Source organism: Haliotis rubra, unplaced genomic scaffold (assembly GCF_003918875.1).
Source record: "Haliotis rubra isolate DU_JTF1 unplaced genomic scaffold, ASM391887v1 Scf66, whole genome shotgun sequence".
In the NCBI taxonomy this organism is placed as follows: Eukaryota; Metazoa; Mollusca; class Gastropoda; order Lepetellida; family Haliotidae; genus Haliotis; species Haliotis rubra.
In genome coordinates, this window is record NW_025767368.1 from 1,144,295 (window position 1) to 1,161,773 (window position 17,479).

General features: G+C 38.3%; 1 protein-coding gene across 1 annotated transcript in view; it reads right to left on the bottom strand.

The window, feature by feature from the left end:
* LOC124257359 overlaps window positions 1-17,479 on the bottom strand; it is a 59,203-nt gene that overhangs the window by 22,080 nt on the left and 19,644 nt on the right.

Genomic DNA, 17,479 nt, shown 5'->3' on the forward strand with positions numbered 1-17,479 from the left:
TGATAGTGTATAAGGGAATGTGTGATGGTGTTGGGAATGTGTGAGAGTGTATAAGGGAATATGTGATGGTGTATAAGGGAATGTGTGATGGTGTTGGGAATGTGTGAGAGTGTATAAGGGAATGTGTGAGAGTGTATAAGGGAATGTGTGAGAGTGTATAAGGGAATGTGTGATGGTGTTGGGATTGTGTGAGAGTGTATAAGGGAATATGTGATGGTGTATAAGGGAATGTGTGATGGTGTTGGGAATGTGTGAGAGTGTGTAAGGGAATATGTGATGGTGTATAAGAGAATATGTGATGGTGTATAATGGAATGTGTGATGGTGTTGGGAATGTGTAAATGGTGTACAAGGGAATATGTGATGGTGTACGGTGTACAAGGGAATATGTGATGGTGTATAAGAGAATATGTGATGGTGTATAAGAGAATATGTGATGGTGTATAAGGGAATATGTGATGGTGTATAAGAGAATATGTTATGGTGTATAAGAGAATATGTGATGGTGTATAATGGAATGTGGGATGGTGTTGGGAATGTGTGATGGTGTACAAGGGAATATGTGATGGTGTTTGAGGGAATATGTGATAGTGTGTAGGAATGGGTGATGGTGTATAAGGGAATATGTGATGGTGTATAATGGAATGTGTAATGGTCTGGAGGAATGTGTGATGGTGTACAAGGGAATGGGATGATGTGGAGGAATGTGTGATGGTGTACAAGGGAATGTGATGGTCTGGAGGAATGTGTGATGGTGTATAAGAGAAGGTGTGCTGGTGTACAAGGGAATGTGATGATGTGGAGGAATGTGTGCTGGTGTATAAGAGAAGGTGTGCTGGTGTACAAAGGTATATGTGATGATGTGGAGGAATGCGTGATGGTGTATAAGAGAATGTGATGGTGTGGAGGAATGTGTGCTGGTGTATAAGGGAATGTGATGGTCTGGAGGAATGTGTGCTGGTGTATAAGAGAAGGTGTGCTGGTGTACAAGGTGTATGTGATGATGTGGAGGAATGTGTGCTGGTGTATAAGAGAAGGTGTGCTGGTGTACAAGGGAATGTGATGGTCTGGAGGAATGTGTGCTGGTGTATAAGAGAAGGTGTGCTGGTATAAGAGGTGTACACAAGGGAATGTGATGGTCTGGAGGAATGTGTGATGGTGTATAAGAAGGTGTGCGATTGTATGGTGTATGTGGAGGAATGTGTGCTGGTGTATAAGAGAAGGTGTGCCGGTGTACAAGGGAATGTGATGGTCTGGAGGAATGTGTGCTGGTGTATAAGAGAAGGTGTGCTGGTGTACAAGGGAATGTGATGGTCTGGAGGAATGGGTGGATGTGAAGGTGTGCTGGTGTATGTGATGTTGTGGAGAATGTGTGCTGGTCTATAAGGAAAGGTGTGCTGGTGTATAAGGCTATATGTGATGATGTGGAGGAATGTGTGATGGTGTATAAGAGAAGGTGTGCTGGTGTATAAGGGAATGTGTGCTGGTGTATAAGGGAATGTGTGATGGTGTATAAGAGAAGGTGTGCTGGTGTATAAGGGAATGTGTGCTGGTGTATAAGGGAATGTGTGATGGTGTATAAGAGAAGGTGTGATGGTGTATAAGGGAATGTGTGCTGGTGTATAAGGGAATGTGTGATGGTGTATAAGAGAAGGTGTGCTGGTGTATAAGAGAAGGTGTGCTGGTGTACAAGGGTATGTGTGATGATGTGGAGGAATGTGTGCTGGTGCATACAGAACACTCCACTGCGTGCAGACAGAAGCTTACTGAGAACCATACCAAGTAGCTCATCAATGGTGTTACCTAACAAATCATTCTAGCAACGATAATCTTCACCAAATACCTTTCCAAGGCTATACTCATAGACTATATGGCACGCTAAGATCTCATCAAATGATTTTTCAGTTATGCCTCCTTCATTTTGAGAAACAACTTGCAGCAATTGGTTGATGAAATTGTCAAAATCGTCTTTCTACTGAAATTGCTATAACCTAAATTCAGTATACAGTAGAACACGGAATATAACAAACTCCAAGGGACCAAGAAATTTAGTTCGCTATATCCGTTGTTCGTTATTCACATTTGACCTCCATCTTGGATTGTAGAGATGTAGACATTCACAGACATTACCTATATCATGTTGATAAATATGAAGTTTATTTTTATAATAAAATTGAAATAATACAACTACAACTTAAATAAATTTATTTTTTAATGGAAATCAAGCTTACATTTATGATGTCCAGATAAACCACGAAAGAAGCAAAAACTGTAGCGATTTTTTTTCCATTTGTGTCATGTCATAACATGCCCGTGCCTTTTTCTTTTTCTTTTCATTTTTATGTAATCAGGCTTTCCGTTCGAAGTTAACATGACACAAATCGACAACGGGAAATACCTCCGTCTTCGAAGCTTCGTATGAATAACATGCGAGGCGAATCGTGTGGTGTGTGGTATCGTTCGACAGCTCTGGAACATCAACAATATCACTGTTCCCTTGCCGAGAGTATTTTCACAGTTGTAAAGAGCGATTTTATTGGATAAAGATTGGTTTCTAATGACGCTTTTTCGTCACAGTCTGCTATAAGGATCGTGATTGGTCAAAATCAAACACGTGACCTAAGGCAGCCAATCATACTACGGCAATGGATACCGTCCTCGTCAACGAAAACTTTCGTTTTTCATAACGTTAAACACGATGTGTTTGTTTTGTTAATTAATTAATGACCATCAAACAATGTTGATTCACCGCCAACAAGATTGATGTATTCTGTACCGCTAAGTGGCTGAGCTGTTACTGATTGAGTTCGCTAATTATGTCGTTAATTGGGTCTTGGGGGTAGTAAATCAGTTCGCTATAGCCGTTAATTCGCTACTCACGAGTTCGTTATTCACGTATAATTTTAATGATATTATAAAGGACTGTTGACGGGACTTTTAAATTTGTTCGCTATATCCGTTTGTACGCTATATCCGTGTTCGCTATAACCATGTTCTACTGTATTTATATTGTTGAACAACCAGTCTCCATTACCTGTCGAAACAGATTCAAAAGTTTAAAAAGAGTTTAAAGATACTGCATGTCTTAGTAAGTTGGATATACTACAGATATATTTTCCTACCTCCGAAACAATCACTGAGTATATTTTCAACTGTTTAGAAGTCCTGCTCAGAAACAGAAAACAGACAGTAGACAGACAGAAAGTGGCATTCCATTTTTGTGGAAGTCACGGTAGCTGAGCGGGTTAGGTGGCTGACTTTGTGTGCTGGCGATTAGGTGCCTGACTCTGAGGGTGAGTTGAATCCCGGATGGGGCTCAACTCAAAAAGTACTAGAATTTGTACTTTACTAAGAAAGTGTAATCCCAAATATAACATATGTTGACATTATGAAGGCTAAATAATCCATAGGTTTTCAAACCAGGAATAATAAAAGTAACAAAATTCTTTCCATAACAATATGAAATCTTGGCCAAAAACTTGATTCTTGATATTCACATAACCGACATTTCACGCATATAGTGGTTTCTTAAAGGAGGATTGTACTCCACAGTTTGGCTCTTAAGTATGGTTACGGTGGTATTTAAAGAAACTGAATCTATTTTGCCAAATCCGTCCTACAGCGGGGACCTAGTCTCCCTTTAAATGCCATTTTTCCATCATAGGCTATAAAACATTCTCATATGGTATGCCTCTTGGATTAGACAATGATATTAAACACTTATTTGTGATTCAGAAGACAGTGATTCTCTTATTTCCATCATAATTTCAACAGGAAGCTGTCTTCAATGAATTATTCATAGATGCAGTCTGACGTTCCCCTGACAATCAAATGATCACATGGAACAAACAAAACACTGAACATGTAACATCTTTTTTATTGCCTTGTATTTTTTAAAAATTCATTTCATAAAAATAAAATGTGAAAATATACAAATAATTTTAAAAAACAATTTTGTCTGATTGTTTAACATTTAAGGGAAATTAAAGAAATAACATAAGGAATGGAGAGTAAACAAATAACAATCTTTGTCTATGGAAAAACATGAAATCAATTATGTCTGGGTATAATATTGCAGTTAATTGCCATGAATACAGTTGTGATGTACGATAATCGGTTTTCATTCCTTAGTCTCAGCAATATGAATCTGAAAGTCAAAATATATATTTTTTGTTTTGTTTTTTATCAAACACATTGAATTTCATGCCAGATGGGTTTTTAAAAACTGATTAAACAGAAGGCCTCCTAATGTCTCTCACAAAGTGTTAGGTTTGGAAGGGATATTTTCACAGCATTCGTTGATCAGTGATTGAAAGCCCACACTAACATGGGTCTCCAGACACCTACTGTGGGACATACTGGACAAAAGTTTTGAGCCAGTATCCCATAATATATTAATGGATTATCACCATTAACTTTCTGCAAGGCCTATAACAATAATAGTTTGTCAATGAGAGTAGTTTCCCTTTGACTATGTACTGATTATAATAGATTTAATTCATAAATGGAAGTTTTATTTTATGATGATAAGAAGAAAACTATCCACCAATTTGAAAAATACATGAATGTTATTTGGATTTCTTATCCCAAAATGTATCACATCTATATGACTTCATCAATATTACATTTTTTTCTTAGCATGGAAGCAGTTGGACATTACTTTTTTTATAAAGCCCAAATGATAAAATAAATGGCTTCCTAATGTCTCCCACGAAGGGATGTTTTCCCACAGTTTGTTGACCTGTGATTGAAACGTCAATATAGAGAAGTAAACCTTGGAGAATAATACATTTTATTTTAGGAAAAAAACCCTAAAATTCATCAAATAAAGCCTCATAAGTACATGTCTTATCTTATTAAGAAAGAATATTTATATTTTAATCATACCAAATATATGCATTTTTCCTGAAATTTAATGTGTTAATGTCCTAAACACCCTAAATATACACCTCAAATCATATTTCTACAGTTAACCTGTCTAACATGTCAAATCAACAAAATTTGCTTCATTTAGAACTTTAGCATTGTGAAAAGGGCTGGGCGGAAGGCAAAGGGACCAAATGGAACCAACTTTTTAGATTTAGCTTGTGACTAAAAACATCTGCCATTATAACTGAAATATCTATAAGACGTCAGTTTCTGTAGTGGTAAAGATGTCATATCAGCATCATGAAGAACCTGAATCTCATTTTCATGTAGGGGTGGTGGGGTAGCCTAGTGGTTAAAGCGTTGGCTCGTCACGCCGAAGACCCGGGTTCGATTCCCCACATGGGCACAATGTGTTAAGACCATTTCTGGTGTCCCCCGCCGTGATATTGCTAGAATATTGCTAAAAGCGGCGTAAAACTGAACTCAGTCAGTCAGTCAGTCATTTTCATGTAATACTTATAATATGAATAACTCACATGACCTTTTTCAGTGAGACCAAATATATATTATTCCATATTTATTTTCATATTCAAAATATTTAGCTCAAGATCTGATTGGCGAACTTCTACTAATTTATCAATGAAGCACCATATATATTGGGGTGTGAGTGGCGGTTGGAGGTGGAGGATGTACGTATTGGCTGGTGGTATCATACTCTTCCCAGAGTAAGTCGGTCAGAGGAGATAAGACACACCAAGCCTATCACAGAAGCAATCCTCCCAGTGATGGGATTACCTACGACAATGGTCGTTAAGCTCCCATGTTGGCAAATATTCCAAAGGTTATGGGTGATTCTTTCAAATCCCTGTACTTATCCACAACTTCTGCATTTATTTCAGTCTGCGAGGGTCTAACACGGCAATCTGTGCAGGTGTCACTTACAACATTGACATGCCGCTGATCTTGGCAACCATCTAAATGAACATCAGTCAAGTAAGGTTTGCTCCATCTATTTAGATAATGTGGGGATGTCTTCTACATTAGCCTTGACTGCAAACAATGAGGGATATGGGATTCCACACATAGGTCATGAGCCTCAGTGTTGAAAATGGCTGGTCCAGTACCAGGGAAGCTGGTCGCTGTTGGTGTGAGTATTCACCATCTCTGGGACAAGAACCAATTATTAGGCATGTCAGTGACACTGTGTAAAGCACCGCGATTCACTGTGCAGAGTTGCTTCCTGGGATTGTAGGTACAAACCAACATGTTCTGAATCTGATTCTTGGTCTTGTCAACAGCATAACTGTAGTGGGTTTTATCACGATGTTTTACCTCTAAGACCACTAACACTTAAGTCCTACTTCTCACATTAAGCAGTGGAAAACTCAACTCACTCACTTACTCAAACCAGGTATCAAACATTGTTCTGTTCCATTTAGTCTCATAAACCCCATTTATAATAGGGGGATGTTTGGATCTTGTTTTGGATTTTTAAAATTTATTGACAGCATTATACCCCAAAATATATTGACTTGCCCTACTCCTTAGATTTATAAAGGTGCTCTTATGACAAGCAATGGCTGCAATGTATGTTCACAATGAGTTGCTGAGGTAGGACACAATGATACAATGTAACAGAATAGTAAGCTTTAGAGAGTACATTCTAAACATTGAAAAACACATCATTAACATATTTTTGTCATATTTTCCAAGAACCTCTTTTTGAGAATATATTGAGGAAACTTAGTTTTTACAATATTTTGTCACAAACTTGCTCACAAAATCCTCAAACATGGAAAATAATTGGATTAGAATTATATAAGAAAACACTGACAGCACAAGAAAGTGGTACACATGGGAGTTCTGCTTGTTACTGCACTGCCAATAGCACTCCATCCCACCTGAATCTGAGAGTTAGACAGCAATGGATCGACCACATAACCTACCTATATACTAATAGGCTTATACAGCATGATATATAATACTCAACAGCCATGAGGTATAAGATATTCTTATGTTAAGCAGTTGTAAGAAAGTATTATCAGTCAGGAAAGCAGCCTATGAATCTAATGAGGCATCTTGAAGAAAGGAATACAACGAGAAAAGTTACTTTAGTTACACTGCATTTACAAAGGGGTGCTCCACGTTACTTTTGTTACACTGCATGTTCTTTGTTCCCTATTATCCTATGCCTAAAATCCACTAGTAACACATTTCTATTAAATATTACACATTGTTTACAAATAAATGTGAATCAACTAGTGCTTCTATAGTTCATCATTGGTACATGGCTGAAACAAAGCTCATGCAATGTTAAATTTTAACTAACTCTAACTTGACTGTTCACCCACTTCTTACATAAGCAGTACAAGTGCTATTACTTGCAGTGCTCCTTAGTAACTGTTCATCCACGCTTTACATACCTAACACTACCTACTATTAGTTTCCATACTTCTCCTGTTAACCCACATACCTAACACTACCTACTGTTAGTTTCCATACTTCTCCTGTTAACCCACATACCTAACACTATCTACTATTTGTTTCCATACTTCTCCTGTTAACCCACATACCTAACACTATCTACTATTAGTTTCCATACTTCTCCTGTTAACCCACATACCTAACACTATCTACTATTAGTTTCCATACTTCTCCTGTTAACCCACATACCTAACACTACCTACTATTAGTTTCCATACTTCTCCTGTTAACCCACATACCTAACACTACCTACTATTAGTTTCCATACTTCTCCTGTTAACCCACATACTTGACACTACCTACTATTAGTTTCCATACTTCTCCTGTTAACCCACATACCTAACACTACCTACTATTAGTTTCCATACTTCTCCTGTTAACCCACATACCTAACACTACCTACTATTAGTTTCCATACTTCTCCTGTTAACCCACATACCTAACACTATCTACTATTAGTTTCCATACTTCTCCTGTTAACACACATACCTAACACTACCTACTATTAGTTTCCATACTTCTCCTGTTAACCCACATACCTAACACTACCTACTGTTAGTTTCCATACTTCTCCTGTTAACCCACATACCTAACACTATCTACTATTAGTTTCCATACTTCTCCTGTTAACCCACATGCTTCTCCTGTTAACCCACATACCTAACACTACCTACTATTAGTTTCCATACTTCTCCTGTTAACCCACTCTTTACATACCTAACACTATAGTCTGTTTGCAGTGAAAATGTACCGATGAATTTCACTCTAAACAAAAAGGTAAATCAAATAAAGTGAAATTAAGATTGCAAACTCTCATAATTTTACCTTGCCAACTGGACATTCAAATCTCAGAATTTTATTCAACTTAGGATAAAAGTTGTTTAACAAACGATCATAGTTTCAAATCGCTATTATTGGTTTGTATTACAAGGGGTATGCACTTTAAATGAAACATCGAGAACAAGTAGAGTTGGTCTCATTTAAAACTCATCACGTACCGCACATGCATTTGTTTCACTGTTCCATCTACTGCGCTCACCCCCTTGTAATACAAACCAATAATAGCGATTTGAATCTATGATGGTTTGTTAAACAACTTTTATCCTAAGTTGAATAAAATTCTGAGATTTAAATGTTAATTTGGCAAGGTAAAATTATGAGGATTCTCAATCTTAATTTCACTCAACTTAATTTACTTTTTTGTTTAAAGTGAAATTCATTGGTATGTTTTCACTGCAAACAGACTATACCTACTATTAGTTTCCATACTTCTCCTATTAACCCACTCTTTACATACATAACACTACCTACTATTAGTTTCCATACTTCTCCTGTTAACCCACATACCTAACACTACCTACTGTTAGTTTCCTTACTTCTCCTGTTAACCCACATACCTAACACTACCTACTATTAGTTGCCATACTTCTCCTGTTAACCCACATACCTAACACTACCTACTGTTAGTTTCCTTACTGCTCCTGTTAACCCACATACCTAACACTATCTACTATTAGTTTCCATACTTCTCCTGTTAACCCACATACCTAACACTACCTACTATTAGTTTCCATACTTCTCCTGTTAACCCACATACCTAACACTACCTACTATTAGTTTCCATACTTCTCCTGTTAACCCACATACCTAACACTATCTACTATTAGTTTCCATACTTCTCCTGTTAACCCACATACCTAACACTACCTACTGTTAGTTTCCATACTGCTCCTGTTAACCCACATACCTAACACTACCTACTATTAGGTTTCCATATACTTCTCCTACCCACATACTACCTTAGTTGCCATACTTCTCCTGTTAACCCACATACCTAACACTACCTACTATTAGTTTCCATACTTCTCCTGTTAACCCACATACCTAACACTACCTACTATTAGTTTCCATACTTCTCCTGTTAACCCACATACCTAACACTACCTACTATTAGTTTCCATACTTCTCCTGTTAACACACATACCTAACACTATACCTACTGTTAGTTTCCATACTTCTCCTGTTAACACACATACCTAACACTATCTACTATTAGTTTCCATACTTCTCCTGTTAACACACATACCTAACGCTACCTATTATTGATTTCCTTACTTCTCCTGTTAACCCACATACCTAACACTACCTATTATTGGTTTCCATACTTCTCCTGTTAACCCACATACCTAACACTACCTACTATTAGTTTCCTTACTTCTCCTGTTAACCCACATACCTAACACTATCTACTATTAGTTTCCTCCTTCTCCTGTTAACCCACATACCTAACACTACCTACTATTGGTAGTTTCTTCTTAGTAACTGTTAACCTACTCCTTATATTACACCCCCAACCATTACCAACCATCAATGCAACTATTTATCAACTGACATTGTATATGTACAAATATAGTCAATGTTGCTTCACCATACCACCAATATAGAAAACAGATTCACAGAAACAGAGACCCAACATATGTATCTGAGTAGACTTAATCTGATGAGCTCCACAGAGCCCCAACTTATGGTGAATTGTTAGCCAAGCAATGGAGGCATGGTAGATAGTGGTGATATTCCAGCCAGAGTGCTATGGTATTAACTTCACTCTCTCCTTCGGACAGTTTATAGCCACAGCGTATCTGCAAGTTCCTGGGGAAAGTGTAGCCCCTCGATTAGCCTCCAGTCACAAAAGTGACAACAGATCCGCAATAATCTTCTTTGTCAAGAAAATGGGTTGAAAATAAGACAGATGGGGGGGATTAGGGCAGAGAGCTACTTTACGTAGGATAACTGGTGAAAATTAAATCTGGAGCGGATTAGATGGAGACAGGAAAAGCTGTAGTGCGAGGAGATAAGGCAGATGCAGGGGCATTAAGATGGAAGCGGGCCCAGGCCGATTAATCTACAATCCCCTCTCATCTTGCAAGACTGACGGACAGATAACCGTGCCGCTGCCGAGACTCATGTGTAACGGATTAGGCCGTGGAGGGTACGTGAGTGCGTTCCCCGAGGAAGATTCCTGCAGTATTAGAGATAATCAGCCCTGGCAGGCCCCAGATGTAAAGCCAAGGTAAATCCCAGCCATAAACCGCTTCCTCAGACTTGAGTCTTATCAAACTAATCATTTCTCAGTATCTCTAACCCATGCTGATATCCTGATTAAACTCAACCTATATACATCAACCATATTGCATAATGTCAAAAAAAAAAAGTTTTTCAAACTTTCCTGTGACAACTTGGCATGTTCATTACATACAGAGACATCCCTGTAATGACTCATGAAATGCCACCTGAATACATTCATCTATACACTCAACAGAAGCGTACCAGGGGAAGGATGGATGACAATTCATGGCTAAATGAACAAGGAATGTTGCCATGGCAATCCAAACAATGGTACTCACTTTAAGCTTCTATTATCTAAATTTGAAACAAATTACCTTGCTTTCAAATCAGGAAAAAAGTCAAATGTTCTGATTTGGAATAGTTCTCACCAGAGACCATATAATAGATGGTCTCTGTTCTCACACACATAATAATAACAATGAATTACAATAATTAATGTTTTATATATTTCGGGGAAGGTAGATTGCTCTAATGGTTGAAGGGTCTGTCTAACTCACCAATGAAAAATGTTTGATTCCCCAAATAGGTACAATGTGTGAATCCACTTCCTTGTGTGTACCAGCCATGTCATATTGCTGAAAGCATTGTCAATCTCACTCCTTCCCTAATTAATGTTATTTTCTGTCTTTACAGACACATAATTAGTTTCTGTCCTTACTGTACGTGCAATGATTGGGCTCAGTGCCTTATTCCAGAAACACTAAAATAATTCTTAATATTGTTGGGACCATAATTCTTTAAATGTTTGGTGCAGAGATCAACCTAGTCTGTCATACAGACCCTGAAGCAAACATATCCAAGAAAGCCCACGCAAGTCTAGAAAATGTGGCAAGTCTAGATTTCCACAGCTTTAGAAAAATGAAGAAAGTCTCAGGGTTCCGTTTCATTATATATATATATTTTTTTAATATGAACTGTTTTTCTGTAAAATATGTTCATTTCAGAGACTAGTTGTAAGCCCGATCCAAAGCCAATACTCAATTTAAGATACTTTGAACAGACAGTTCTTTCCAAAGGAAGCCTGTCTTTGATCGTTGACTTTGACCTAGTGATCGTTCAGCCAAAGAAAACGGATTTCCAATCCATAGACAATTTCTGTGTCCAACTGCAGAGCATGATGCAAAAACATTGGAAAAAATGAGTACACAATTTTTAATCAAGCTCTATTAATACATATCAGTACTCTTATGAAACAACATTGACAAAATCTGAATCCCAGCTTGGCGATTACAAAACATGATCAAATCAGGACCTAGAACACCTTGGTTCCTATGGCAGCAAGTACAATCCGATACAGCTCATATGATAAAACCTTTTCACTTCCCAAATGTGTCCTGTAACTGAAATCATGTTATCTACAATTTAAATCAAGTATATAAGTAAATAACTTTAGGCTGAATCCCCGACTGCGACCTGTCACCATTGTCGATGCTACGCCCGCCATTCCCGCCTTTAATATCCTGTCTTAATCGTTTTCAATTTTCCTCTCTGCATGAAAATACGAAAACCGTTCATCTTGGTGATATTAAAAGTTAAAATTTGAAAAATAATACAGATTTGCCTGGATACCCTGGAGTAAGACTATTATCCCAGAGCCCATGCAATATTTGGTCATCTTTATCAAACACTGGGGATCACGGGAGTCTTTATCTCCTGAACAGCAGGACCCGACAGAATCTCATTATGTTCCTACTCTGCCATTTTGATTTTTCGTTACTTTTATTCAAACCCAGCAGTTGAGTTAAAGAAATTCCTCAATGGGATAGATAAAGAAACCGAAAAGCCCTCGTGAAGTCATATCCTCATTTCATGGCATTTAACAGGGGGGCTGTACACCTGAATCAACCTGTTTCCATACTGCCTCATTATAACACCAAACCTGCAAGGAGAGCTTTCTGAAGACAAAAACACACTCAACCCATTTGAAATATTGAATTGTACAAATATCAGATCTTTTTGATTATTTTACAAAGCTTCCCTTAAGCAGCTGGATGTGTCCTGAATGTCGTGTTATATTGAGAGGGTACCGTCCTGCTGCGATAATAAGGCTAATGCCTTTCTGACAGACTGGGGAGCTAAGCTGATGGAGTTAGCTCATTTCACAACTCAGTATGGGGTCGGGTCTAGTTGGGATCCTGATCCCTCTCAGTCCTAATAGTCCTGTCCTGGGATTGCAAACCGCTTGAAGCTAATGTTAAGTGCTATCATTCTGCCTCTTAACTCTATGATACTCCGGTTTGAATACGGGTGGACTGTTTCCAACTGTTGCCACACCTGACGATCGTACCTGTGAGGGATGTCCCCTGATTGTTACGAGAGTCCTGGCTCCACAAACAGGATGGACATTTGTATCAAGTCTCAGTGGAATAACAGGCACAGACCTGGTTCACAACCACCCTGCTTTCAATTCAACACCACAGCAGGACAGTTGACTTTTCGCCCAGTAATAACATGAAATAGTTAATCTCAAAACTGACTACTATCTGACACAGACAATACAGCACTGTTCAGCACAGTTCACTTACTTTTAGATACAAACAGTGTTCCAGCTCCCTCTACAGGGAAGTAAGTCGTGAAGTGATATCACATGATTATGGTAAAGTTTTTGCATAATTTATTTATTTTTCCATTATAAACAAAAGACATTTTTACATGTTTGAAGGCAAGACACTATCAGCCACAACACTGACACAGAAAAAAGTAACAAATTCTCTACATTCCCTGCATGGAGTATGGCACCTGATATGGAATTACAAATTCCATGGATTTCATTTGGAAGGGTTGCACTCTTTACCTATGTATATTTAAATCCCACTGACATCCTATAGTGAGTCAGTCACTTGGATTATGTCCTCGAGTGAGTGAGTGAGTGAGTGAGTGAGTGAGTGAGTGAGTGAGTGAGTGAGTGAGTGAGTGAGTGAGTGAGTGAGTGAGTGAGTGAGTGAGTAGTGACAATAACCGGACATAGTTAAGAGAGTAGTGACCAAACATTGGTGAGACAACTCCTCCAATCTTTGTTACATGTATTACACTACTGTTAAAAATGTCTATGGCATGTTGCAAAGAGAAAAAAAAAAGTAAGTTTCCAAGTTGGAGGTCCCGTAAGCTCTCAGTTGCAATCAGGCTGTCACATCACTACGGGATATTCCGAGGATTACAGCGCCAACATATTCCATCGTTTCAAATATAGAAAATACTCGGCTTTCCTGTGACAAAGCCTGATAGAATGCGGGGCTGAGAGACCAAGTCGATTTGGTTAAATCCAATCATAGAAGATTACCGATTACTTGAGCCATGAAGACTTGTCCCATGCATGACTTTCTCCGCTGAAGAGTAATTTGAATGTTAAATGGGGGATTTAGCGGCGAGCTGCCAGCGAAGGAGAGGCCCAGAGACAAACAGCTCGGAGAATCAATCCCTGATAAAATGGGATTTCTATCTCTCCAAAATAGGACCATTGAAGGAAGAGGCTTATCAGCAATTTTTGTTGAGCAAGCTTAATAAAAAACAAATCCCCGGCAATTCTGTAGACGGACGTTTGGAGTGGCTTGCCGCGTCATTCCGACTGACAGCAGAATAGCATTAGGCAAATGGGGCTTTAAAATCGGGAGATTAAAGGTACACAGAGGGACGAGCGATAAGCAAACACATTTAGGGTATGCCGGCTAATCCTCCTAGAATTAATCCCCTGGCATGATTGCTCCACACACTTAAATCCCAATTTAGCATCCCAACGTTTCCTCAATGTCAGCTTAATACCCAGTCTTTTATTCCCCAAATAATGGTAGCAAGACGTCCAGTACTGCAGATAAATTCCTCTGCTATCTTCCCGTCAGGCTTACTCGCAGATATTGATGTGAATGACAAAACCCAGATAATTACTCGACAGGGAAGATTTGCCTCAGACTTTGTAGGATTATTTCTTTCCAAAAACAAATTCTTTCACCAAGAGAAGAAAATCACCCCGCATGTGTCGTAATATCTTGTGATCTTGGGCCGTCTCTTTGCAGACAAGCAACTTGCAAACTTTACCAAACTTGCAAACTTTTCTAGACAGACATAGATCTTTGTGAACTGTTTCTATGGAAACAGGTGTAAGAAACTTAGAAAAAAATCAATTCCCTACATTTATTTACATATTTATTCTTCAACATTGAAGAAGATGTTGATGTATCACACCATTGTTTAGATTTTGCACTATTAATTCAAATAATCTTGTCTTTCTCTTTGGATACGGACATACATTTAATGATTTTGGATGCAGGAATTATGTTGTGATTTTTAAAAATGAAAAATAGAAAAAAGGAAAAAAGTCAGTGTTTATTGCAGAGCAACACTTTTACAGCTAAAGACTGCTCCTCGCCTTTGTTTGATCTGAAACTCCAGATAGCACAATGTAGGTTTTAAGGAGGACTTTAGTTTTCAGGCTAAACAGTAATTTTGATCATACTGACTCTGTAATGTCATCTGCTATGATACAGTGGAAAGAAATCATAATTGTACCAGAAGGACTATGTTCGTAATCCTCTAGGGAATCTTACTTTAGCAATTCTGTGCTGAGATTACGCCTATTTCAGACTTTGAAATTCATACTGCTTTTGACAGATCACACAAACATTTCCTGTACATAATTTTTTCCCGATCTTAAATCCTTCCCAGCGAAACTCAACAACACCCGTGATCTGTGTGGTTATTTGCAACGTGTCGGTCCTCCTCGATAAATACCTCTCTAATCCCTGACCTGAATTAATGGAGTCCCATCCTAATCCTCGCAGGGAATTAATATATTCTGCTCCTAATCCATTAGCTAAACACAAACAGGTCACTGAAGCTTAATCCCAAGGCTATAACCATCTTACATAGCCTGTATACGTTTGGGATGAAAGGATTAGGCCTCCTAAATCCTTAGTAATCCATCAGGGTATGTCAGAGGCAGGAAAAACATCGACCACACTACATGAAGGAAGTGAAATGGGTGACTAGTTCCATAGAATTGAACATTCAACAGAATTTGGGTGATTTTAAAACAGATCATCTCAGTGTATCCTTGTGTTGTGTGTTCATTGTGGATGAGTAATTAGTTAGTCTGTGAGTTTATTTGTATGCTGCGTAGCACCACACTCAGTAGTATACAAGCCTGGGGTCAGTAAGTAATTTGGTCAGGACCAGAGCATCTCTCTGACCTCTGTAGCTAAATTTGTAGACTATATTAGTTTAAAAACTGATTGATCCATATTAAACAAGTTGTCAAAAAGACCCATGAAAAACTTTCACAAATGTAGCAAATGCTTCAAACATTCACGTCCCCAATGCTGGGATCATCTTCAGAAACCTCAGCTGAGAAAAGTGGGATAGCCCAAAGGTTAAGGCATTCACGTCCCCAATGCTGGGATCATCTTCAGAAACCTCAGCTGAGAAAAGTGGGATAGCCCAATGGTTAATGCATTAACGTCCCCAAATGCTGGGATCATCTTCAGAAACCTCAGCTGAGAGAAGTGGGATAGCCCAATGGTTAATGCATTCACTCATCACACTGAGAGATGGGTTCTATTCCAACCAGGGAAAAACATGTGAAGCTCATTTCTGGTGTTATTGCTTGAATATTGCAAAGGTGATCTTTGAACATACTTGGACTTTATGTATCCATATTTAATTGTCTCAGAGAAGACATAAAAAAGATGACATAGCAATCTCATATTGACAAGGTTATGAAGAAAATTAGTTGTAACCATGGTAACACATCACAAACAAAGCTACTGTGTAAAAAACAAGTGTAACAACACAGCTTCAATAAACCCAAGTGCCACAGCAGGAAATCACTACCTTGATGATCCCCATATTCTATTGTAATACAAAGGGCATATTCGTCATCATTAATCACCAACACGTCATGGTATATATGGACACTACTTGAGGCATCTAAATAGAGGCATGATTTCTATTGTTTTATACCCATCGCTAATTAGAAGCTGACGTGTAAGTAACTTCCAGTGTTTAATACAGGAAATATGGTATGCTAACAGTATTATTGCTGGGGATATTTATGATAATAAATTATCTTAATCTGTGACAGAACATGTTGCATCAACCAGCAATAATACAGCTATTAATCACATCAAATCTTGACAACACCTTGAGATCACAGAGATTATATACTGAGGAGTTTGCCCTTCACTTCTAGCCTTTGTCCGTGTGGAGGAAATATATGCTAACTTTATACATCCCAATACACCTGGGGAAGGTGTGCAACACACATCATGAATCATCACAAACATCACGACACGTGTCGCCAATACGTCAATAACACCGATAATGTCAAAAGCTGAGTATAGAAATTATCTAAAGTGTGGAAAACAACACAGAAATGTTGATCATTACATGCCAATAAAAAGTTCAGGGTGCTGTTGTACAAAGTGATTTTACTAAGGTCACCATAACTCCCATACCTTAACATAGACTTAAGCTAGTCTTAGCGTTAAGGTTGTTTTGTACAACGGCACCCAGTTCTCTGAATGGCATTTAGAAGTGATACACACAAAGAGGAGAGTTTTTATGGATGTCAACTTCTTTATTATGACTGACTGAGTTGGGTTTTATGCCGCTTTTTGCAATATACTAGCATGGGGGACACCAGAAATGGGCTTCACACATTGTACCCATGTGGGGATTCAAACCCAGGTCTTCGGCGTGACGAGCCAACGCTTTAACCACTAGGCTACCCCACCACCCCTCTTTATTATGAGGAACAGAATGTTCCAGAGTATATCCTTACTCATTCACCTGATGAAGGAGTAAGGAGGAAGGAATATGGATATACTCCGAAATGTTGTGTTCCTCATAATAAAGAAGTTGACATCCATAAGAAAACTCTCCTCTATCAAAAGTTGTCAAATGTTGATCTATTTACAAGGAGATGTATTTGAATCAAAATTCTAATGTGAAAGTATCTAGTTCTGAAAGAAACCTTCCAACATACATCCATCCATGCACCTTTACACAAA